A 24,815-nucleotide genomic window follows, 5' to 3' on the forward strand; every position below is an offset into this window, starting at 1 on the left:
ACAACAATCTGCATACAAAACATTTGGCTACATGGTAGGGGTATAAAAGCCAGGCAAGGCATCATGCAAAATATTGGCAGCCCTGGAGATCTTTCCTTGGAGAAATAAAGAATCCACTTCTATGCTTATAACAGCACATAACCTGAAATGAGAGCTTCAAATCAGCAGCAAACATCACATGCTTTGACAGAATGCTCAGCATTAATAAGCTGGGACTGACCAGCACCCACATAAAAACCCAAGGAAATCACTAGGTTTCAATTATTTTGAGGAAGCTGAAGTCTTCTACGAACCAGTCTCTTACCCCAGTCTCAGGTTAATAGCAATTTATCAACTTATTAATTAACGTGGTGACTATCAACCAGTCTATTGTATATTTGTCACCATTCCAACTGTGTCAAAAAGATCTTTGGTGCTCAGACATGCATACAAAAATGTAGTGATTTAAATAATGGTGATAATTTAAAGCTCACAACACAATGGAGTAGAAGCTTTATAAAGAGCTTTAATTAATTAATTTATATTTGAAGTCAAAAATCACAAAATATTTCATGGTTACTACAGAAAGGAAACTCTTCAGCTCATTGTGACCTCTCTGCAGGTCCATCTCAGCTGGCCCCACTCTCTCATTGTAACCCTGCAACTTCTTCCCCTTCAGATAACTATAAAATTCCCTTTTTGAATGCCACAATTGGACCTGTCAACACCACTCTGAAGCACTGCACCCAGATCATAAGTACTTGCTGTTTGGAAAGTTTTTCCTCATGTCGCCTCTGGTTCTTTTGTCCATCACCTTAAATCAGTACCTTCAAGTCGTCCAACCTTCCGCCAATGGATACAGGTTTTCCTCATCTACACTGTCCACCTGAACACCTCTGTCAAATCTCTTTTCAACTTTCTTTTCTCCAAGCAAAACAGTCCCAGTTTTGCCAATCTGCCATGTAACTGAAATCCCTCATCACTGGAACTATTTTTATCATTCTCTTCTGCACCCTTTCCAATGTCTTCTTGTCCTTCCTAAATATGGTGCCTAGAGTTGGACACAACACTCCAACTGAGACCGCAACAGTGTTTCATATTAGGTTCAACATAACTTTCTTCCTTTTGTATGCTACTTATAAAGCCCAGGATCCAACGCGGCTGAATACCATTTTCTCAGCTGGAACTGCCACCTTCAACACCCCTATAATCTCACAACTCCTGCACATCAGTTAGAATTGTATGCTTTGTTTTATTTTGCTTCTTCTCGTTAAGTTAGAACAACTATGGTAGACAACTCTGTCAGCAAGAATGGAAAGCGCTTATGTCCGGACAAGGCCTGGGTGAGGTCGGAGGTTGCTTATTCAGAGAAGTGACCAATCTAACTAAGTGTCAGTTTCTGCAACACTGTTCCTGGCCATGGCTGTGGTCAGGGTTTGAATCAAAAACAAGTACAAGATCTTATACCAAAAACAAGATATGGTGACCTATTATGTTAATGATGGATTAGGAGGAGATAGTTTTTTATACTATGACTGGTGAACTATGTATATAAATTAAGGATTAAAATGTTCATTAAAATTTGCTTTAATGAACTATAACTGCAAATCATCTGTATGAATCAACAGAACGCCTAGTAGTGTATTGCACTGTGTGTATGTGTTCTCCTTGTGCACAAGTAATAAAGCTTGGAAGTTTGAGTACTCTTGGTGCCACAGTGTTGATTGTACCCAAGTCAACGACAATTCTTCATCAATTTGCATTAGGTTTCAGTTGCCACACATCCGTCAGTTCCATCAGCTTGTCTATGTCCACCTGAAGCTTATCACTATCTCTGGCAGTTCACAAAACCACCAAGTTTTGTGTCAAATGCAAATTTGTGAAATTGTGTCCTGCACACCCAAGTCTAGGTCATTACTATACATCAAGAGAAGCAGGTCTCTAAGATCTATTGTGTAACTTCCTCCAGTCTGAAGAACAATTGTTTACCACCACCACTGTTTGCTGACACTCAGCCTGTGTAATGAAAAGGACAATGGCAGCATGGATACAAATTCGGCTTTGACACTGCTGACAAACCTGTTACGTGGACATCTTAAAAACATCAATAAGGTTAGTTACCATGGCTCATGATGAATAAATTGGCTACAAAAATAATCTTTTTGTATATATTCGCATATAAGTCAATACCCTATTTTTACCACAACATGTTATAGTTGCATTCAAAGTCAATCTCACTTTTGTCACCATATAAATGGATGTTTTACTTTGTAATCTTTGGATCTTATAACTTTCTGCAAGTGATCAGGCAGGTGATAGGGGATGTGTTGCAATGATGCATGGGAATTTAAGACTGGTCCATATCAAGCAGTCCTGACAAATGACAGAAGTGTCCACTATCCATACCTATGAGGCTTAACTTTATACTTGGTGCATTCATCGACCCCAATCTTTGGGGGGGGGGGGGGTGGTTTGAGGATTCACAATGAGTTTTCACACCACTATCTATGGTAAACTCAATTTGCCTTTAACAATCCAGTGCTGACTTTCCTTAAATAATCCACATTTCTCCAAGTGAAGTTGATTTTGTCCCAAACTTTTGTTTCTAACAGCTTTCCTTAAGCAGTGAGGTTACATTAACTGGACAGTCGTTACTGGACTTACCTTGCACCATTTTTGAACAATGTTGCAACATTTGTAATTCTCCAGTCTTCTGGCACCATATTCTGTGTTAAGGAGGATTGTCCTTAATTATAAGTAAATCCAGCTTTTTACATACCTCGCAATTTTTAGTACATGCAGTGCCTCAACAATCTTTGCTTTCACTATGACTGACAGAATCCTCCTGGGTGAAGATGGATGCAAAGTTTTCATTTATTATCACAGTGTCCTTCTGCTTCCATTAGTAAATTCCCTTATTGGTCCCTATTTGTCACCACGCAACCTTTTATCACCCTTTTATATGCATACAGAAGACTTTGGGATTCACTTTTGTGTGATATGGCAGTCTAATCCCATGCTCTCTCTTTGTTTCTCTTTTTTTCAAAATTCTTTCTCAGGTGCTGAGGAAATTCAGCATGTCCGCTACAACTCTTATCAATGTAAGAACATAGGAAATAGGAGAAGGAGTAGGCCATCTAGCCCTTTGAGGCTGCCCCGCCATTCAATAAGATCATGGCTGTTTACAATGTTTACATGTGCACTATAGAAAACAACCTTTCTGGCTGTATCGTAGCTTGGTATGTCTCCTGGTCTGACGGACACCGCAAGAATCTCCAAAGGGTTCTGAACATAGCCCAGTCCATCACACAAACAGCCTCCCATCCATTGACTTCATCTATACTTCTCCTGCCTCGGAAAAGCAGTCAGCATAATCAAGGACCCCACACGCCCAGAACATACTCTCTTCCACCTTCTTCCATCAGGAAAAAGATATAAAAATCCAAGAACACGTACCAACTGGCTCAAGAACAGACTCTTCCCTGCTGCCATCAGACTTTTGAATGGACCGACCCTATATTAAACTGATTTTTCTCGACACCCTAGCTGTGATTGCAGCACTATACTCAACACCCTCTCCTTTCCTTCTCACCCAGGTAGTCTATGAATGGCATGTTTTGTCTTTATAGCACAATACTTTTCACTGTATCCCAATATGTGATAATATTAAATCAAATCAAACATCCATTCTGAACTTTCTGCATCAACCTGACATTTTTCACATCACTCTTTTTCATCTTATTTGTTTTCTAAGGAGCTCTGGCCTTGTTTGTCCCACCTTTCCCGAGTGGGAACATACCTCAACTACACCCAAAGCACCTCCTCTTCAAAGGCACCCCGTTGTTCTGTCAGAGTTTTGCCTGCCAACGTTTGATTCTAATTTAGCTGGGCCAGATCCATTCTTGATCTACTAAAATTGGCCATTCCCAATAGTTTATTTGCATCGTTTTGACTTGGAAACACCTTGTCATTTTTTCACTATTGCTGTTCAAAATCCTGGAACTCCCTCCCAAATAGCATTGGGTGTATCTGCATCATATGGGCTACAGTTTTTCAAGAAGGAGGCTCATCATCACCCTTAAGGTCAGTTATGATGGGCTGGCCTTGCTAACAAATGTTCACATGCCATGAATCAAAATTTTAAAAAGCCTTGTAGGAAACGAAAATTAATACTTTCCAATGCACTTCATGTAGGCGGACCCTGGGAATTCAACCAATAAAGTAACACACAGAATAAAAATGCTTTTTCTTCTTAACATTATGTTCCACAGTGAGTCGCACAGTTCGAATACAGTGTGGCGTTTTCTCCATTCATGAATGTTTGAAGGGCTTTGTGCTGGTACTGACAATACCTATTCAGAAGCAAACAGGTCAGTGAAAGTTCAGTCAAAGCTGTCACAAGATGCCTCCCCTACCCAAGACTGTCAATTGTTCAGCTTGGAAAGATCCATCCATTCCATGAAATCACAAAGGTAGCTAGAGGAGGCAATTTTGGTATGTTAATAAACTATTTCTTTGACAGGCAGAAAAAAATCAAATATGGAGCTCAAGCAATAAAACAGCTACAAGTGAAGACGTGACTGAAGAGTTTGCTATAAAGTTGGTGAGATCAAGACTCATCTTCCACCCAACATTGGCCACCTTCTAGCCATAAAAAGGGGATCTGATTAGCTCCTTTCTCATATTCCAATATGGAGCACTGTCCTTTAAAAATATCAGAAGGAATCTCTCAGGAAAAGGAGTGGTATCAGAAAGAAGAAACATCACAGATCTTCCACTGTAACGTCCTATTTTCCAGATTTAGTAAAATATCAGGCAACATACACCCAAGTAATTATGAACAGACTGGATTTGATGAAACACTAAATGCTAAAGACATCTGCTAAGATCTGCACACTTACATTCAGTTCTATAAAGAAAATGCTCCCTACATTAATACTCAGGGCTAATAATTAAATAGCGCATCATTTGTACCATATTGATTCTTTCAACTACGATCTTCAATTGAGTACCATGCAGACGCATGACAATAACAAGCCTGGTTGACAGGTTGGCTCAATTGCGATGTCTGGAATGCTCATAAAAGCAAGTGATTGCTCCCTGTACATCGGAGGTATTCAGTAACTGCTGTCAAATGGTTTGGACTAAAATGCACTGCACCAGCCTGCATTTAGCATTCACATTCCATGATTAGCAGAACATAGCCATTCTTTGGAGTAAAGCTTGAACCAGCAGTTTTCTGATTCAGAAGCATGCATGCCATTAGTGAGGCAAGGCTAAGAGTTTTCGACTCAAGGCTTCAGGCACTTGAGCACTGGGGGAGTGCTACATTGTTTGAAGTGCCACTTTTTGGATCTGATATTAAATTAAGACTCAAACTGTCTGTTCTGCAGATTTTAAAGATCAACCTTCAAATAGCTACTGGAGCACCACCCTGCCCTGAACCAATATACTAAAGCAGATCAAATTTCCACTCATCCTATTATCGCTTGCTAGATCTTCACTCATGTAAGGCTGCTGACAGAATAAATGCACATAAAAAAATTTATATGAAACTTCATTAGATATTCTCAGATGTAAATGAATGTAAGTCTTTCTTTCAGACAAGTAAGTACAGATTTAAGATGCCGTTCTCCACATTAGATTATGGTCTTCAGCAATTCAGAGAACGTTTGAATAAGGATTGTCAAGTGTGAAAGGAAACAGTAACAAAACCAACCATTTGCAGAACAGTAGTTCTGCAAATAAAACGTTATTGTCAATTATTTTATAAATGCAGGATTTCTGTGGGAAGGCAATTGTTGAGTACAACAATCGGATCTATAATTCTTTGGCTGCATACTGATTTCCTGGTGTTGGGAAAGATGTGGGATTGTCGCTAACAATGGTGTTTGCTTTGTTATTCTCAGCCACTGACTGCTAAGCAAACATCAGGCAGTGAAGTCACACAGGAAGCTAGCCCTAATGAGACCAATAGCAGGAAGAGCAGACCCACAAGGCAGCTTACACATGTGTCTCAAAAGCCTTCTTTGTCTGGGAATAAAACATTAAAATATTCCACTGTGATTTACTTTCCAGGTAAATGCTGTACAATAACAACTTGCATTTATGTTATGCCTTCTATGCAAGCAAACCACTCCAAGAGGCTTTTGGGTTCTTACCAAGAGGCTTCTTAGCAGCTTTTAAGAACCAAGATTTAACGCATGCTCTATGCTTCTACAGGCATAGCTCTTGGGGCTAAAGGGCTCAAGGGATGTGGAAGAAGGTAGGATCAGGGTATTTTGATGATCAGCCATGATCAAAAGGAATGGTGAAGCAGGCTCAAAGGGCTGAATGGCCTTCTGCTCATTATTTTCTATGTTTCTAACACAGAACTACAGAAAAATATTAAGGTTAGGTGGTCAATGTTGGTTTTATGGAGAATCTTAAAAGGGAGCGTCATGGAGAGGTTTACAAAGAGAATTTCAAAGGTTAGGGCACAACAAACAATGAAGGAATGATTTAAGATTGCGGATGCACAATAGACCAGAATTGGTGGAGCACAGATGTCTCGTGTGGGTTCTTGTGCTGCAAGAGGTTACAGAAAAGGGGGTGAGCTAAGTAAAAACAGCGCATGATTCTGAACATCAAACAGGATCATCTCCAGGTGAGATCCCAAAGAACTGAATCTTTCAGATCAAAGAATCTGAACTGGATGGGAGAATAATTAAACACACATGTAGCAGTATACGCAGTGGTAAAGTTGACCTTTGTAATTTTGTCAAATTATTCCACTAGCAGCATCAGATGCACAATATTCCAGACTTCACACATGGAACAGATTCACAAGCTAATTATGTAATACATTTTTTTTCTTATACTAAAGGCATTTTAGCTTCACAACAATGTGAAATGTAAAACATAGGCATGATTGAAGAATGGAGTTCTGACAAACAACGAGAATTCATCAATGACTCGAGAGTTTACCCAGTGAGCTATGCCAAAAATGACTCAGTTTTCTCCTCCAGTCTATAACACTTCCACTCATCCAAACTGCATATCAAAAGGATACTCAATTGGCTTTGGCACATTTGGGCAGCACAATTCTTAGCACTGCTGCCTCAGCACCAGGGACCTGGGTTTGAATCCCAGCTTAGGTCACTGTTTGTGCAGAGTCTGCACATTCTCCCTGTGCCTGCGTGAGTTTCCTCCGATGCTCTGGTTTCGAAGGACATGATGGTAAGTTGCATTGGCCATGATAAACTCTCCCTCAGTGTACCCGAACAGGCGCTGGAATGTGGCAACTAGGGGATTTTTACAGTAACTTCATTGCAGTGCTAAGCCAACTCATGACACTAATAAATATACATTTAATTGGCGACAAAACAACCCGATGTGGACAGAATTGGGCTGAGGAGGTGAGAGGGCAAGTAGTTAAATTCCCAAACACTCAACCTTCTCCCTTAAAGCACTACCAACATTTATCAAAGATGATGCAAAAATACTCATGGGACCACCCACTCAAGGGCAACCTGCACCTGCAGAACCCGCATCCAATTAAAGAATAAATGTTATCAGATGGAAAGAGAGAAATCTGAAAATAAAGACAACTCAGTGATCTCACATCTGCTTCAACAGATTGCATAGTTAATTTTCTAAGCACCATTTTAACATTCTTTTAAATATCAGCAAAGTGCCATTGGCTTGTTGGCTGCTCACCAAAGATAATTTGAATCGGCTTGGATTTTAGTGAGTTTGCATAGCTATCCATCCTGCCTTGATTGGCCACAGCACTGTGTGAGGCCAGCAGTGCAACTCAGCACTGTCCACCTGTGTCAATCTGAGGAATGCCTCTCCCAGGACAAATAGTCAAGGTGCAACAACGTCATTATATTCACCGTGGAGCAAAATTGAGTACACATATTGTCAGCAATCAATAAATGCAGCTATGCATATGTTAAGATTCATGAACTAGGAAAATCTCACTTCCCTTTTGATAGCAACAACTGAGGAGGGCAGATTATTATCTGAATGGCCGTAAAATAGGCAAGAAGAATGTGCAAAGAGACCTAGATGTCTTTGTACACCAGTGACTGAAGTTAAGCACGCAGCAGACAGTAAAGAAGTCAAATGGCATGTTAGCCTTCATAACGAGAGGATTTGAGTACATGAACAGGGATGTCTTGCTGCAATTACAGAGGGCCTTGGTGCGGCCACACCTAGAATATTGTGTGAATGTTGGTCTCCTTATCTAAGGAAGGGTGGTTTTGCTCTAGAGAGAGTGTAGAAACCAGACTGATTCCTGGCATGGTAGGCCTGACGTATGGAGAGAGATTGAGTCAATTAGGATCATATTTGCTGGAGTTCAGAAGAATGAGACAGATCTCATACAAACGTATAATATTCTGATAGGACTGGACAGGGTAGAGGCAAGAAGGATTTTCCTGATGAGAGTTGTCCAGAACCAGGGTCATAGTCTGGGGATACAGAGTAGATTGCTTAGGATAGAAATGAGAAATTTCTTCACCTAGAGAACGGTCAGCTTATGGAATTCACTACCACAGAAAGTTGTTGAGGCCAAAACGTTGTGTTTTCAAGAAACAGTTAAATAAAGCACTTGCTGCAAAGGGAATCAAAATATGGGGAGGGAAGATGGACTACAGGGTTGGATGATCAGCCATGGTCGGAATGAATGGTGGAGAGGCTCAAAGGGCCAAATGGCCTCCTCCAGCTCTGATCTTCTATGTTTCTATGAAATTCATTATTGCCTCCAATGTGCCAGCTCAGTCTTCAGCTGAGTTTTTGAAGGCCAGGATATCAAACACGAGGCCAAGGTCATAGTCAATTGGGCAGCAGATCCCCACACTCAGATATGCTTCAAAGCCTCGAACAGCCGACAGCAGACACCATAAAGCAGAAGTACTGCCAGAGGATCCTCCTAATCCAGTGGCAAGAAAGGTGCTCCAACAGCAGCATTCTCTCCCACACCAACATACCTGGCACAGAAGCACAGATCACCTGTGTGTAATGTGGACATAGCTGCCTGCACATGTAGCTAAACTAGTGAAAAAAATCTGAGCAGAACTTTAGGAGCTGATGGAAGGAAATCACAGAGTCAGATGCAAATTGACCAACTTGGTATGACACATGTGTACTAGACATTATGAGAATACTTCACCTTTCTGCATAGGGCATTGGTCATCCATTCATCCCTTATACTGAACAGAAATTAAGCCACAATCTATTCAAAAGAAGCTATTACCATATAATAAATGAAGAATCAATATTAAAAACAGTCTCCTTCTAATGTAACTAACCAGACCACATGTTTTCCATTAAAATTCAATGCAAAGGAAATTGAATATCATCTGCAGCCAGGCATTTTAAACAGTCAAAATAATTTGTTCCTAACCTTTTAAATCTATTTTGCAGAAATTTAAATAAGAGGGGGAAAGACAAGTAGCAAAGTACCAGAATCAGACTATTAAGGCTATTTATTGTTCATCTTAATCAGATCGGAATTGTTTTATTAGAAGGCACAGATGCAGACTTAAAACAAGTCATGCTTCCTGTACATTGACCCAATTAGATTGTTATTTTGAAATGCTTTTACCAATCTCATTTACAGTACATTTCAACTAAAAACGTAATATTCAGATGATGTTGTTCAGCACAAAATGGAATTGCTTCAACCAGCAAGATGCTTCAGAATGCACTGTCTTAATCTGTTGATTTGCACCATTTTCTTTTGGAAAGGGGAAAGGTCTTTGAACAATGAACATGGGACTTCAGCTTAATGTGCCATATGTTTAAGTAATACATGCTCCACTTCTTTTATTATGGGTTGCATTTATTCCTATTTTTAAACTTTCATATAAAACTTCTGCAGATGTTCATGTTCGCTGCTTCCTATATTTTTTCAATGCATCCTCTGAAAACAATAAATCAGTAGGAGTGACAACATCTTTGGGACAGGTACGTTCCCCACAGATTCCCACACATATGGTGTATGCATATGCATCCTGGATACAAGTGGAGATGGACAGGACAATGAATACTATAATGCACATCAGTTGAAGTGTTGCATTTTAATTCACACATTAAAAAGAAACTTTCTGAACAGTCTTCAACTACTAATTCTCATTCCATGAATATAAATATATTATTGAGACGCATTTTGGCATTAACACAAAAGCTATTAAAAACTTCATTAGTGAATCATGTAGTTTTTAATTGACAGTCATATTAACAAATGAGCAACAACCATCAACCATTGACAGAGAGAGACTGATGTGACCTAGAGCTCCCACTGTACATCTTACAGGGTCATTGAAAAGTAACGTTGAGTCAAACTTGTGCTTCTTAAAAATCTCCTCAATACAGTGCGAGCCTTGCAATCTCTCCACATTTCCTTTTCTTAAAAAGGCGACCACCTGCATTTTCTAGCCAGTTATATTTATGTGTCGATAGTTACTTGTAAAGCAGCAGTTGTTAAACTTTAACAATCCTATTTCTCCCCTGTCAAAAAAGGCCAAATTCATTGAACATGGCAACAAGCAATCCATCCTAGTCTGAAAACCCCAGTGGCCAATTGTCCAGAGGACAAAGTGTCTAATTAAACTTTACATCCTCTCGGTTCAGATGAAAAATGTCTGAACTTTGCCACTAGTTCAGCTCTGAGATTAGTGGGGACATCACTTTACAAAGCATTATTAATTTAGAGATCATTTTCTCAATTTTCAACCTTAGCAGCCTTCCTGCATTTCCTGCCTTTCACAATTTAAAAACATATTTAATGTGCTATTGCATCCCTCCCTCAACCTTCCTTGAATTTGTACAACTATAAATGTACTAAAAGAGTAGGCAGGGCTTACTTCCAAGGCATTGAGTGTATTGATCATTGACCAAATTTGACGTGTTCTATGATTCAGCTGAGGTCTGATTTAATCCTTCAGAAAGGCAAAGTTTCATCTCCTGTGCCCAGCCAAATGAACTTGAAATATCAGGAACAAAGAACGAAGAAAATTACAGCACAGGAACAGGCCCTTTAGCCCTCCAAGCCTGCACCAACCATGCTGCCTGACTGAATTAAAACCCCCGACCCTTCCAGGGATCAAATCCGTCTATTCCCATCCTATTCATGTATTTGGCAAGACGCCCCTTAAAAGTCACTATCGTATCCGCTTCCACTACCTCTCCTGGCAATGAGTTCCAGGCACCCACTATGTGTAAAAAATCTGCCTCGTACATCTCCTTTAAGCCTTGCCCCTCGTATCTTAAACCTGTGCCCACGAGTAATTGTCTCTTCCACCCTGGGAAAAAGCTTCTAACTATCCACTCTATCCATACCTCTCATAATCTCGTAGACTTCAATCAGGTCGCCTCTCAGCCTCCGTCATTCCAGTGAGAACAAACCAGGTTTCTCCAATCTCTCCTCATAGCTAATGCCCTCCATACCAGGCCACATCCTGGTAAATCTTTTCTGTACCCGCTCCAATGCCTCCACATCCTTCAGGTAGTGTGGCAACCAGAATTGAACACTATATTCCAAGTGCGGCCTAACTAAGATTCTTTAAAGCTGCAACATGACTTGCCAATTTTTAAACCAATGCCCCAGCCGATGAAGGCAAGCAAGCATGAAGGTAGCTAAAGAAGTTCTGCTGTCTCCACTGCATCTCCACTACACACAACCCAAACCACTACCATTCCAGCAAGCCTTGCAATACACTCAGAAGGTCTTGTGGCACAATAGGAAGCATTCCTGCCTCTGAGCAAGCAGGCATGATGTGGATGTGCCAGCATTGGACTGGGATAAACACAGTAAAAAGCAAGCAGCTCAGGGTTTGAGTCCCAGTCTAAGGCTTGATGGCCAAGGATGGTGCATTCGTAAGGTGGCCAAACAGGTTGAGTGTCAACCTCCAAAATCATTCCAACACACCAATAGTTGGCACAGAGTGAAAGAGTCTTCTGGTCAGGCATGCTTGATGTAGAGTGGCACCTCCTCAATCTCAGGACCATCTCGTCCCCTCAAGTCAGTGTCCGGCAGCAGCCTAGTGACCTGTTCCAGGGGTAACTATGGAAACAGATCAAAGTCTGCCTTCGTGCACCACTAAATGCAGAAAGAGAATTGAAAAATGAAGGCATTTAAAATAGCCGGCTCCAACACATTCCTCCCTGATGAGTCAACGCATTTTATGCCCATTTTGAGCAAGAGGTCAGCGAGAGCCCTCCACTCTGGATGAACCTGCATCTGGGGTCACTATTGCAGATGTCAGAGCAGCTTTCTCGAAGGTCAACCCACAGAAAGCAACTGGGCCAGATGGGGTACCTAGACGAACACTCAGATCCTGCGCAAATCAGCTGGTGGGGATATTCACAGACATCTTCAACCTCTCTTTACAACAAACTGAGGCCCCTATCTGCTTTAAGAAGACAACCATCATCCTGATACCTAAGAAAAACCAAGCAGCATGTCTCAATGACTACCGTCCAGTGGCTCTGACATCCAACATTATGAAGTGCTTCGAAAGGCTAGTCATGGCACAGATCAATTCCAACCTCCTAAGAACATAAGAAATAGGAGCAGGAGTAGGCCATCTAGCCCTTCGAGCCTGTCCTGCCAATCAATAAGATCATGGCTGATCCGAAGTGGATCAGTACCACTTTCCCGCTTTCTCCCCACAACCCTTAATTCCCTTGTCTGTCAAAAACCTATCTACCCGTGACTTAAGTAATCCGTGACTCCTGGGCTACCTGGATCCACTACAGTTTGCTTACCGCCGCAACAGTTCCACAGCAGACGCCATCTTCCAGGCCCTGCACTCAACCCTGAAATATCCAGAACTGGCTTGCCTGCAGAAGGCAGAGAGTGGTTGCGGATGCGTCTTTTTCTGCATGGAGGTCGGTCACCAGTGGAGTGCCCCAGGGATCTGTTCTGGGACCCTTGCTGTTTGTCATTTTCATAAATGACCTGGATGAGGAAGTGGAGGGATGGGTAAGTAAGTTCGCAGACGATACGAAGGTTGGTGGTGTTGTGGATAGTCTGGAGGGATATCAGAAGTTGCAGCGGGACATAGATAGGATGCAAGACTGGGTGGAGAAGTGGCAGATGGACTTCAACGCAGATAAATGTGTAGCGGTCCATTTTGGCAGGACCAATGGGATGAAGGAATACAATATCAAGGGTAGGAGTCTTAGCTGTGTTGAAGAGCAGAGGGATCTTGGGGTCCGGGTCCACAGGACTCTTAAATCAGCCTCGCAGGTGGAGAATGTGGTCAAGAAGGCGTATGGTGTACTAGCCTTCATTAATCGAGGGATTGAGTTTAGGAGTCGGGAGGTGATGCTGCAACTTTATAAGACCCTCGTCAGACCCCACTTGGAGTACTATGCGCAGTTCTGGTCGCCTCACTATAGGAAGAACGTGGAAGCTATTGAGAGGGTGCAGAGGAGATTTACAAGGATGTTGCCTGGACTGGGAGGCATGCCTTATGAAGATAGGTTGAGGGAGCTGGGACTCTTCTCCCTGGAGAGACGAAGGTTGGGAGGCGACCTGATAGAGGTTTATAAGATGTTGAGAGGAATAGATAGGGTGGATTCTCAGAGGCTGTTTCCCAGGGCTGAAATGGTCGCTACGAGAGGACACAGATTTAAGGTGCAGGGAAGCAAGTAGAGAGGAGACGTTAGAGGTAAGTTTTTCACTCAGAGGGTGGTGAGTGAATGGAATCGGCTGCCGTCGGTGGTGGTGGTGGAGGCGAACTCGCTGGAGTCTTTTAAAAGACTTCTGGATAAGTATATGGGATCTAATGGGATTGGGGGTTATAGATAGGTCTATGGCTTAGTAGGTATAGAAGTGATCAGTGCAACTAGTGGGCCGAAGGGCCTGTTTGTGCTGTAGAGTTCTATCTAGATAACAAAGACATCCACATCAGACTCCTAATTATTGACTACAGCTCAGCCTTCAACACCATTATTCCCACAAAATTCATCTCCAAACTCTGTGGCCTAGGCCTTGGCACCTCCCTCTGTGACTGGATGCCGAACTTCAGAACTCAGACCACAACAGTAAGGATAAGCAACAACACCTCCTCCATGATCATTCTCAACACCAGTGCCCCACAAGGCTCTGTTCTCAGCCCCCTACTATACTCCTCATACACCTATGTCTGTGTGGCCAAATTTCCCTCCAATTTGATTTTCAAGTTTACTGATGACATCACCATAGTGGGTCGGATCTCAAACAAATTTGAGGCAGAGTACAGGAATGAGACAGAGAATCTGGTGAACTGGTATGGCGACAATAATCTCTCCCTCAATGTCAACAAAACAAAGGAGATTGTCATTGACTTCAGGAAGCGTAAAGGAGGACATATCCCTGTCTACATCAATGGGGATGAGTAGAAAGGGTCGTGAGCCTCAAGTATTTAACAACCTGTCCTGGTCCCCCCCTAGCCAACACTATAGTCAAGAAAGCCCACCAACGCTTCTACTTTCTCAGAAGACTAAGGAAATTTGGCATGTCAGCTACCATTCTCACCAACTTTTACAGATGCACCATAGAAAGCACTCTTTCTGGTTGTATCACAGCTTGGTATGGCTCCTGCTCTGCCCAAGACCGCAAGGAACTACAAAAGATTGTAAATGTAGCCCAATCCATCACCTACACTTCCCGCTGCCTCGGCAAAGCAGCCTGCATAATTAAGGACCCACACGCCCTGGACATTCTCTCTTCCACCTTCTTTCCGTCAAGAAGGAAGTGAGGTCACATACCAAATGACTCAAGAACAACTTCTTCCCTGCTACCATCAGACTTTTGAATGGACCTACCTTGCATAAAGCTGATCTTTCTTTACATCCTAACTATGATTGTAACACTACATTCTGCATTCTCTCCTTGTCTATGAACAGTATACTTTGTCTGTATAGCACGCAAGAAACAGTATTTTTCACTGTATCCCAATACGTGACAAAAATAAATCACTCCCCTGAATGCATCTCACTTTCCAACGAATATTCACTGATCAAAGTGATGGTTCTTCTGAAAAGTGCAGCCTGGTTGAAGTTCATAGCAGCATTACGAATTCACCTGTACAAAGGGGTACAAATATGACTGGAAGGGCTATGGTGTTAGGAGATTAGCTAATTAGGTAACCACAGGCATTTCTGAAGCAGCAGGCATCCAAGATGGTCTGTTTTCCATCTGATGACAGAATCAAGGGTGTCACTGAACAGCCGCAGCGCACCCGAAGAGAGCAGCATGAACAGTCAGTGATTGTGACCCACATTTGTATGAATGACATATATAAAGAGGGATGTGGTCCTGCTGTCAGAATTTAGGGAGCTGGGTCAGAAATTAGCAATTCCCAAGAGTACCAATCTTTGGATTCCTCCCAGTCCTACACACAAATCAACACAGGAATAGAAGGCAAAAGCAGATGAATGCATAACTGGAAAGATGGTACAAGAGAAAGGGCTTTTGATTCTTAGGGCATTGGGATTCATTCTGAGGGGAGATGGGACTTGGACAGGTTGGACTGGTTTCACCTAAACAGAGCTAGGACAATATCCTTTTGGGGCAAGTTGCTAATGCTATTGGAGACGGATTATGCTAACTTGGCAGGGATATGGGAATCAGGAGGCAATAAGAGGGGGGGGAATACTAGGGTGCACACAATACTAGTATAAACAGGCAGTACTAAGGGAGAAAAGCATTGGTGCAAACTCGATGGGGTGAGTGGCCTCCTTCAACATCATAGGAATTCTACAATTCTATTCAATGAGTTCAGCATAAAAGAGAAGGTAACAAAGACTATCTTAAGGTTACAGTGAATGCGTGTGAATGGATGAAATGAGGTAACCAAGATTGGTGAGTTGCAGACATCAAAAGCCTTATGAAAATAAATAGTGCTGTGATAACAGAGACCTGACTCAAAGGATAGAACTGGGTATTGAATATTCCTGGATACAAGGTGTTCAGGAAAGATAGGAAAGGAAAAAGAGGAGGGGTGGCAGCTTAAGGTGGAATAATTGGTAGGTATACATAGCAGTAATTGAAACTTGAGGCAGTGGAAATCACCCCAAGATTTCTTCCAAGTTCGTGACACATTTGAACTGTGAATTTAGCTTCCTGCTTTGTGCCAGTAATTCCATTTTGTTATACTGTATTACACACAAACCAAAAACAAGCCAATGGTTAATTATGTGTATTATTTGTGTATAATTGTCAGGAAATCATGTTCAATACTATCAGTTAAACTTTCCAAACGTTGCTTGGAGGTTCATGAATAGAAGCACTCAAGTCACATTACCAGCTCCACATGCCTTAATTGCATAACCCTGGAGCAATGGAGCTCCAAAATGCTTTTTGAACAGCCACTGAAATATACTCTGCAATCCAGAAACAGCAAATATTGCATCTCACCTTCAAAATTTCGGCCCGTTCCATTTTTGGAAACCTCAATTGATGTTCACAGGGGTTCCATTTGCAGAACAATTTGATAGCATAATACAGCCAACTCATTAACGTTGCAGGTGTAAGATTACTTTGTGTGATTGAACCATCAGCATGCCTGAGAACTCCTTAGCCCAATCTAAAATTGACCGCATTGTGCAGAAACCCAGTTAAGGGATTACAGCCTGCTGTACAAACACAGCCCAAAATGTTATCAAAGTCCAAGCACAAGCTTAGTCCCAGTGTTACATATTGGAAGAGAAGTCAAGGGCAATCAAAGGCCATTCAGCTCATCAGCTCTTAATGCAAACTCTCATCGTGCACTGTTCAACTTCATTTTTGAATTTCCCCGATGCTTTTGCCTCTGCAACATGACATGAAAGAATGCAACTCATTTGCATACAACAGATGAAACCAGTGCCACCCTGGAGCTTTTATTGCTCTAGTGGGCAGTTCAAACATCACTGTCTTGTGGTGAGTGTAAATTGGGTTGCTCAGAGAATCACATCTCAGCAGCACAACAAACAAATTATACCACAGCACTCCTAACACCAAGGCTGAATTTATACTAAAATGTCAGCCAAACCAGCAAAGAGAGTACACATGGGTGAAAACTATGAAACTGTAATTACACAGAAACAGTATTGTGTCCCCTTCCAATCTTCCTGTACCATCAAGTCAGAAAGTTGTGGGCACATCTCAATCCACAGATCTGTGCACATAATCTCGGTTGACATTACAGTCTGAAGGAGGACGGCACCGTCTTTTGCATGAGCCATTAAATTTCATTTTTTCTCTCAAGTCCCATCATACAACTTAATGACGAGCAGGAGAATTATCCCTGAACCAACTAAAAATAGATTGCCTGGCCATCATCATACAGCTGTTCATGGGCCCTTGCTGTGTACAAGTTGGCTGCCACTATTCCCCACATTCTAACAGTGGCTACCTTTCAAAAGGCTGTCAAATGCTTTGGGACATCCTGAGGTCCCTCCAGACAAATCCAATGACGGGGCAGCAGCATCGAGACTAAAAATATTCCTTTGCAACTCAAACTGAAGCAGTGAGACAATCTCAGACGGTGACGGCATCGATTATTGTAGTGCTGCCTCATGCAGAGCAGAAACTGGCAAGAGTAGCAAACTAGAAGTGGGGAAGAAGGTCGGGCACTAACACAGAATCTGTACAGAGTTTGGAAAGTTTTAGCTAAAAGTAGGCGTATTGCAGCGGGGAACAAGTGGTTTAACACTTAAAGAACAAAATGAGCAAGACATGACCAAATGACAACAAGTTAAAATTTTGATGGATGATAGTTTTTAACGACCCCAGTGATGTGTCAAGAGGGGGAAATCCAGAAGAATTACTTGTCACAATGTATACTCAGTGCTCAAGACCGTCAGGTGAGTCAAACTTTGGGACACTCAATAACCAGGTTGAATGTGGTAATGAGAAGCTGGACCACAAGAGCAAAAAATAACTTTGCTTGTCCTTGACTGAAATTAATACTTGGTTTTATGTTAGTATATAACACTATGCAACTTGTTATACACTTCAGTCTACTTTATACATTTCCTTCCACTTCAACTTTAGGGGCAGATGACATTTGTGATTAGATTGAAGGGTACCATGAAGAGGTGAAGCACAAACACTGGCATGAATGAACCTGTTGGGCCAAATGTTCTATTTCTGTTTTGTAAATTCTTTGCAACATCACAAATTGTTCAATAGTTACAAGACAACACAGTCCTAAGCTTGCAGTAACACAACACAGCTCTAACTCACACGAAAACCCCTCCTTACGGGAAACATCTCCACATTCTACTGATGAGCACATGTGAGTATAACGTGAATAGAATGATTTGTCATGTGTGTTTCATCAATCAGCGGCACAGTACTCAGAGCTCCCCTCACAGTTTAGCTATAATAATGTGACTGAGTTGTATTGATTATCAATTCTGCTCCCTCATACCCAAGAGCTGCAGTTCCACTGTAGTACATCGTAAAGTTACACAGTAGTGTAATCACAGAAAGACCTGCATTTGCCTTCGCCTTCGATGTCTTTCTTTCCCCCAGCATGAGGAGAGATTGGGCCAAGAAGGTAAGCTCTCTCAACAGGGCTTTTCAACACACAACTTGATTGGGAAAATACCAGCATGTGCACCAATCGAGGAAGAGGACTTTGCACCCACATCTTACATCCTAATGCCTGGTAATCAATCAGTAAATTAAAAGCCTACAGAGAGCATAAGTTGCAGGTGTGAGGCATCAGTGATTGACATCCATCTTGATGTTTATAGCACATGTCAGTAAACATTACTGACAAGCGTCTTCCTCTCACCAAAAGTCATTGGGAAAAAAAATCAACAGGCCAGCACTTGTATGATTAGACTTCACAACAGGAGTCCTGTTGGCTGCAATCTTCAGACTATGAGGCACAGCAGTTTTGACCCACTTCAATGAGGTAGATTGGCAACTCTGAAACTGATACCTGATCAGCCATAAAAATGAGTTGAAAGGGAAAGATAACAACCTGATTTATTTACAAGTTATTTAATAAAGCTGTTCAATTAACTGTAATGAGATTACTTGTGGAGATTTAATACTCTAGGACTGTGCGCCATTTCCTACAGAGTGGAATTTGCATAAGATTACTGCGCTGGTGGTGCAGTCAGATATCAGACATCCTGTAACTGATCTGTCCATTTTAAACCAAAGGCTTTTTCTGCCTCCAAATAACTCTCAACTCATTGAGCCAGTGAACTGACTTTTAATAGATTCAAATGAAATTAATTCCAAATTGCGTTGCATCTCTATGCAAGTATTAACACTCATTTCTTTTCACTGTATTTTCAAACCACAGTGCTAATTTTATAACCATCGATATAGCAACAGATTGCCAAGGCACCATCTTGCATCCTGCAGTGCTTCACGAACAATGAATTGAAATGTACAGTTGCTGTTACATCCAAGGGATGGTCATTGACTCTTGTCTTGAATAGCCAAACTGCTTCATCAATAACAGCAGGGATGTCCAAACTCTGGCATTCCAGTCCACACAACACAAAAGACTGCATGACCGCTGCCCTTGATTTGACTTGCTAATTTTTCTTGCTCCAGATTTAAAACCAAGATGACAAGGAACTATTTCTCACAGAGGGTGGTGAATTTGTGGAACGTGCTGCCCCATACCGCGTTGGAGTCTGAATCGTTGAATGGTTTCAAGAGAGCGATAGACATATTTTGAATAAAAAAGGGGAAACAAGGAAATGGCAACAGGTGGGGAGGTGGATTTGAGACCAGGGAGAGATCAGCCATGGCTAAGCAGGCTCGAAGGGTTAAATTTGCCTACTTCAGCTTCTAATTCCTATGCTTGTATGTGAAGTGGTTGGCATGCAGGCTTGGAAAGATCCAGTCTCTCCTTGATAGATAAATCGGAAAGAAGCACTCAAGATTTGTCAGTTTCAGCACTTGAGATACAATGTTGGCAGAATACAGATATTTGCCAGCAATGCCATCACTGTTTTAAATTATTTTGAAAAAAATTAAAGGGAATCCTCTGCTACTAATGTTCCATCGGAACTAACTTTTCAAATGCAGACAATAAAAATAGAACAAAGCTTACTCCAACTTGTAAATCAAAGAAGGGGTTCAATATAGAAACATCATTACTCCAACATTGAGGCCACGCCCTGGACTACTCCAAACAGGTTCTCATTGAGAGTGAGTCACCTGACTATTGTATCATTTTGTAATTGGTTTCATGGTTTACTGGGTCAGCTGACCCTTGCAGCTTATTATTATGGTCACATTACATCCACATACAAAGTTGTCACTGGTTACATTCCGACAGTCACAATCAAAGTAGAAGAAACAAAGAAATGAAATTTAAACTTGAAGTTGAATATTCGGGTCTACATCAAGGACTGAAAAAGTCTTGGATACCCCTGTGATGTGTTGCATTAAAGCACATTTTGAACTCCCCAATATTTTGACAAAACTACCCCAACTGGCAAATCATTCCGAACATTTAAATGAACCTTCCTGATGTGGGTCTTAAACTGATGAGAAAGGAAACTTAAGTTTGTACAAAGACTTACTGAACTGCCCCCTCGGTCAGTGCATCACTCACAATGCAGGTTCTGGAATCTGAACTTAATATTTTTTCAAACCTCCCAAACGCCTAGTCTGTCAAATCACATCGACATCCCAGCTGCTTTGGAGTGACTATAATGTAAACAGAAGTTCCCACAGACTGTAAGCTCACATGGAGGAAAGGGTCTACAACCAAAACACCTTTTTTTCCACTGTGCACTTCAAGCACTTTGTTTTATAATGGAAGTGAGATAGACAATTTGAAAAATGACTTCTTCATACGGAGGGCAGTTAAAACAACTGGGACCGATGAAGTTGTGATAGATTTGCCCCATACTTTCATCAAATTGGGCAATCCAACCAAAAATACAGGCTCAGTTAAATCTTCAAGAGCTGCGCAAAAAACAAATTAAACAGACCAAGCAATCCCACCTCAATTAACTGATGCTATTGTGTTAAGAAGTACCATGATCAATAAGTCACCAGCAATTAAAGTTCCATAGTGTAACTCAGATATAGAAATCAAAAAACACAAAAGAGTTTGATAACTTGCACAGTGAATGCAATGTATTGCTAAGACAGGGACGTGCAATGCTTCCAGCAAATTTGTTCTGTCATCATCCACTCTGACAAGCGTGCAGAGTGATTCTGACTGCTGTCTGACTGACTTGTGAATACAAATGAAGTCCGGGGGGAGGTGTTTCTTTTGCAAACTGGACATTATTAAAAATACATTCTGAAATAATAAAGAATAGATTAATTTTATAATATTAAACCCCCCTGGTCTGTATGCTGATCAAGATTGGCATGATGGGCAAGTTTCTTGCTCCAAGGCTCAACCAGGGCCACGACTGAAAGACTGCAAAATGGGCCTTGCTTCAGTGCTTCATTTACATCTTAAATTGGATCCAATCTGCCCTTTTACAAAACTTGAGATATTGTATTCCCAATACAAATCCAACAATGGATGCTTCTCTTAGAAGCTCCACATTGACCCATGAACATGCGGCATGCTTGCCTTCATTGACCAGGATATTGAGTTTAAAAATTGGCAAGTCACGTTGTAGCTTTATAAAGCCTTAGTTAGGTCACACTTGGAATGGTTCAATTCTGGTTGCTACCAGAAGGATGTAGAGGCTTTGGAGGGGGTACAGAAAAGATTTACCAGGATGTTGCCTGGTATGGAGGACATTAGCTATGAGGAGAGATTGGAGAAATTTGGTTTGTTCTCACTGGAGTGACGGAGGTTGAGGGGAGATAGAAGTCTACTAGATTATGAGAAGTATGGACGAGAGTGGATAATCAGAAGCTTTTTCCTAGGATGGAAGAGTCAATTACTCGTGGTTTAAGGGAGAGGGGCAAGGTTTAAAGGAGACGTTTGAGGCAGATTTTTTGACACAGAAAATAGTGGCTGCCTGGAACTCTTTGCCGGGGGAAGTAGTGGAAGCGGATACGGTAGTGACTTTTAAGGGGCGTCTTGACAAGTACATGAATAGGTTGGGAATGGACGGATATAGTCCCTGGAAGGCTAGGGTGTTTTAGTTAAGTCAGGCAACATGGTCGGTACAGGCTTGGAGGGCCGAAGGGTCTGTTTCTGTGCTGTAATTTTCTTTGTTCTTGTTCTTTGTCTCTGAACTTGAGTGTTAAAACATACGCACTACATTTGCAACTAACTGATACCATCTCTCTGTTCAGCACTCCCTCCTGCTTCAGCAACTTCCCCATGGCTCACCCATCCCTCACCAAGATCTTGTTAGGTCATTTCTTCTCCGTCATTCTGTCCAAAAGATCCATCGCTCCTTCTTCCACTGAACGACTGACCATCTATTTTCCCTTCCTGGCCATCTTGGCAGCTAATAACAACAACAGATTCACGGTCTGAATGCTGCTTTGCTCAGATTTAAAATGACTGTAATGATCCTCTTACCACAAAAGCAAGTTCACTGCCTCTACTGCAAACTATTACTACTTTTCCAGGTTCCCTTTGCTCTTCAAAGTCTTCGCATCTTTCACAATCTGTAAAACTTCAGTTTCTTCTCTTGCACAAAGCCCAGCTCATCCAACACCTCTTACTCAATGTGTTCAACTGTCCCCTAAAGCATCACATTTAAAACCTGCATTTGTGTGCTTAAATTCCTGTAACCCCTCATCTCAGCAATATCGTTTGATCCTAAAACTCCCAAAAACTTGTTACTACTTGAACTTATAGCCTCTTGAGCATTCCCTGCACCCTCACCCCACACCCCCAGCATGAGCTTACCATCTTGTCAGTCGCCTAGACTAACTCCACATAATTCCCTTTGTAAACAACGCACTTAAAACAAAGGCCACCAGTAAGATTTAAAGAAAAAGAGAGTGAATTATAAATCTTTTCAATGGCAGGTAATGATTTATTTATTTAATGAACAATACATCATTTTACCAGGTGATTTGGGGTAAGCCATTTAGGATGGAGCTGAGGAGACATTTCACTAACCAAATAGTGGTGAGCCTGTGGAATTCATTACCGCAGGAAATAGTTGATGCCAAAACATTGAATGCGTTCAAGAGGTGACTGGATGTAGCACTTGGGGGCGAATGGGATCAAAGGTTATGAAGAGAAAGCAGGATTCAGTTTTTGAGTTGAATGATCAACCATGATCCTGATGAATGGCAGAGCAGGCTTGAAGGGCCAAATGGCCTCCCCCTGCTTTTATCTTCTATGGTTTCTCAATGCAGGTAGATTTCTCTTCTTTTATAAGAACATAAGAAATAGGAGCAGGAGTAGGCCATCTAGCCCTTCGAGCCTGCTCCGCCATTCAATAAGATCATGGCTGATCTGTCGTGGCTCAGTTCCACATTCCTGCCCTCTCCCCATAACCCTTAATCCCCTCTCTTATCAAAAACCCATCAACCTGCATCTTAAAAATATTTAGCGAGGTAGCCTCCACCACTTCAACAGGCAGAGAATTCCAGAGATTCACCACCCTTTGAGTGAAGAAGTTCCTCCTCAACTCCGTTCTAAACCGCCCCCCCCTTTATCTTGAGGCTGTGCCCCCTAGTCCTATTATCCTTTCTGAGCGGGAAGAGTCTCTCCACCTCTATCCTATCCATCCCGTTCATCATCTTATACGTCTCAATGAGATCTCCCCTCATTCTTCTAAACTCTAACGAGTACAAGCCTAGTTGCAACAGCCTTTGAACTTGTGTTCTTCAAATTATAACCGTTATCTTCAGTCCCTACACTCTCTGCCGTTGGCCACCAACCCAATCCCTCTCTCATCTGAGGCTGAACCAGATCGTTCACAACCTCAGTACTGTATCCAACAATATGAGCCCCCGACCACATTTCTGCACTGTCACGAAAACAGCCTATTTCCACCTCCATAACACAGCCTTACTTGGTCACCACCTCAACTTGCCTGCTGCTTACATGCTTTTTCTTGCCATTGTTACCTATGGAGTTGACTATTCTAACACACTCCTGGCCAGTTTCCCGTTTTTCACATTTGGTAACCTTGAAAACTTGCCACTCATACAACTTGCACAAATTCCCATTCACCAATCACCTCCTGGGCTAAGTAAGACTCAACTGTAAAATTCTGGTCCCTGTTTTGAAGTCCATCACCACTCCCTAACTTTGTAATTGCTTCCAACCCTGCAACTTTCCAAGAGGTCGAAAACTGTGAAATATATGTGTTAAAAGTTGAATGTTTTTCAAAATACGATCAAACTTTTAAAATCTATAGTCTCTGCAAGCAGCTGCATTTTTAAAAACCTTGCATTTTTCTAGTGCTTTTCTGATAAAAGATACACCACCGTTCTCATTATCCTGTCCACATTCTGAATATAAATTACAGTAAGAAGTCTCACAACACCAGGTTAAAGTCCAACAGGTTTATTTGATAGTAAACCCACAAGCTTTTGGGGTTTGCCCCTTCGTCAGGTGAGGAGCAAACCCTGAAAGCTTGTGGGTTTACTATCACATAAGCCTGTTGGACTTTAACCTGGTGTTGTGAGACTTCTTACAGTGTTTACCCCAGTCCAACGCCGGCATCTCCACATTATAAATGACTGTACCAGGGATATTGCCATAGAACAATTAGGAAAAACAAACCAATAAAGAGGCATGTCAGTGAGTTGTAATTAAACCAATTCCTCTCTAAATGAGAGACTGAAATGGATACTCAGGCATTTTACAGGACAATTTGCTAAATTTTTCATTTGTGAATCTGGAATGTAGTTAATAATTCTGTTGAATGCACTGATTAGGACAATGGAACAGATTATATGTCCTTATGATCAATTCTTTTACTTCATTTTCACAGGTAAGGCAATG

General features: G+C 41.6%; 1 protein-coding gene across 8 annotated transcripts in view; it reads right to left on the reverse strand.

The window, feature by feature from the left end:
• pard3aa (par-3 family cell polarity regulator alpha, a) overlaps nt 1-24,815 on the reverse strand; it is an 800,310-nt gene that overhangs the window by 484,098 nt on the left and 291,397 nt on the right. The window lies entirely within an intron of this gene.

This window comes from Carcharhinus amblyrhynchos, chromosome 2 (assembly GCF_965287045.1).
Source record: "Carcharhinus amblyrhynchos chromosome 2, sCarAmb.v2.hapA, whole genome shotgun sequence".
In the NCBI taxonomy this organism is placed as follows: domain Eukaryota; kingdom Metazoa; phylum Chordata; class Chondrichthyes; order Carcharhiniformes; family Carcharhinidae; genus Carcharhinus; species Carcharhinus amblyrhynchos.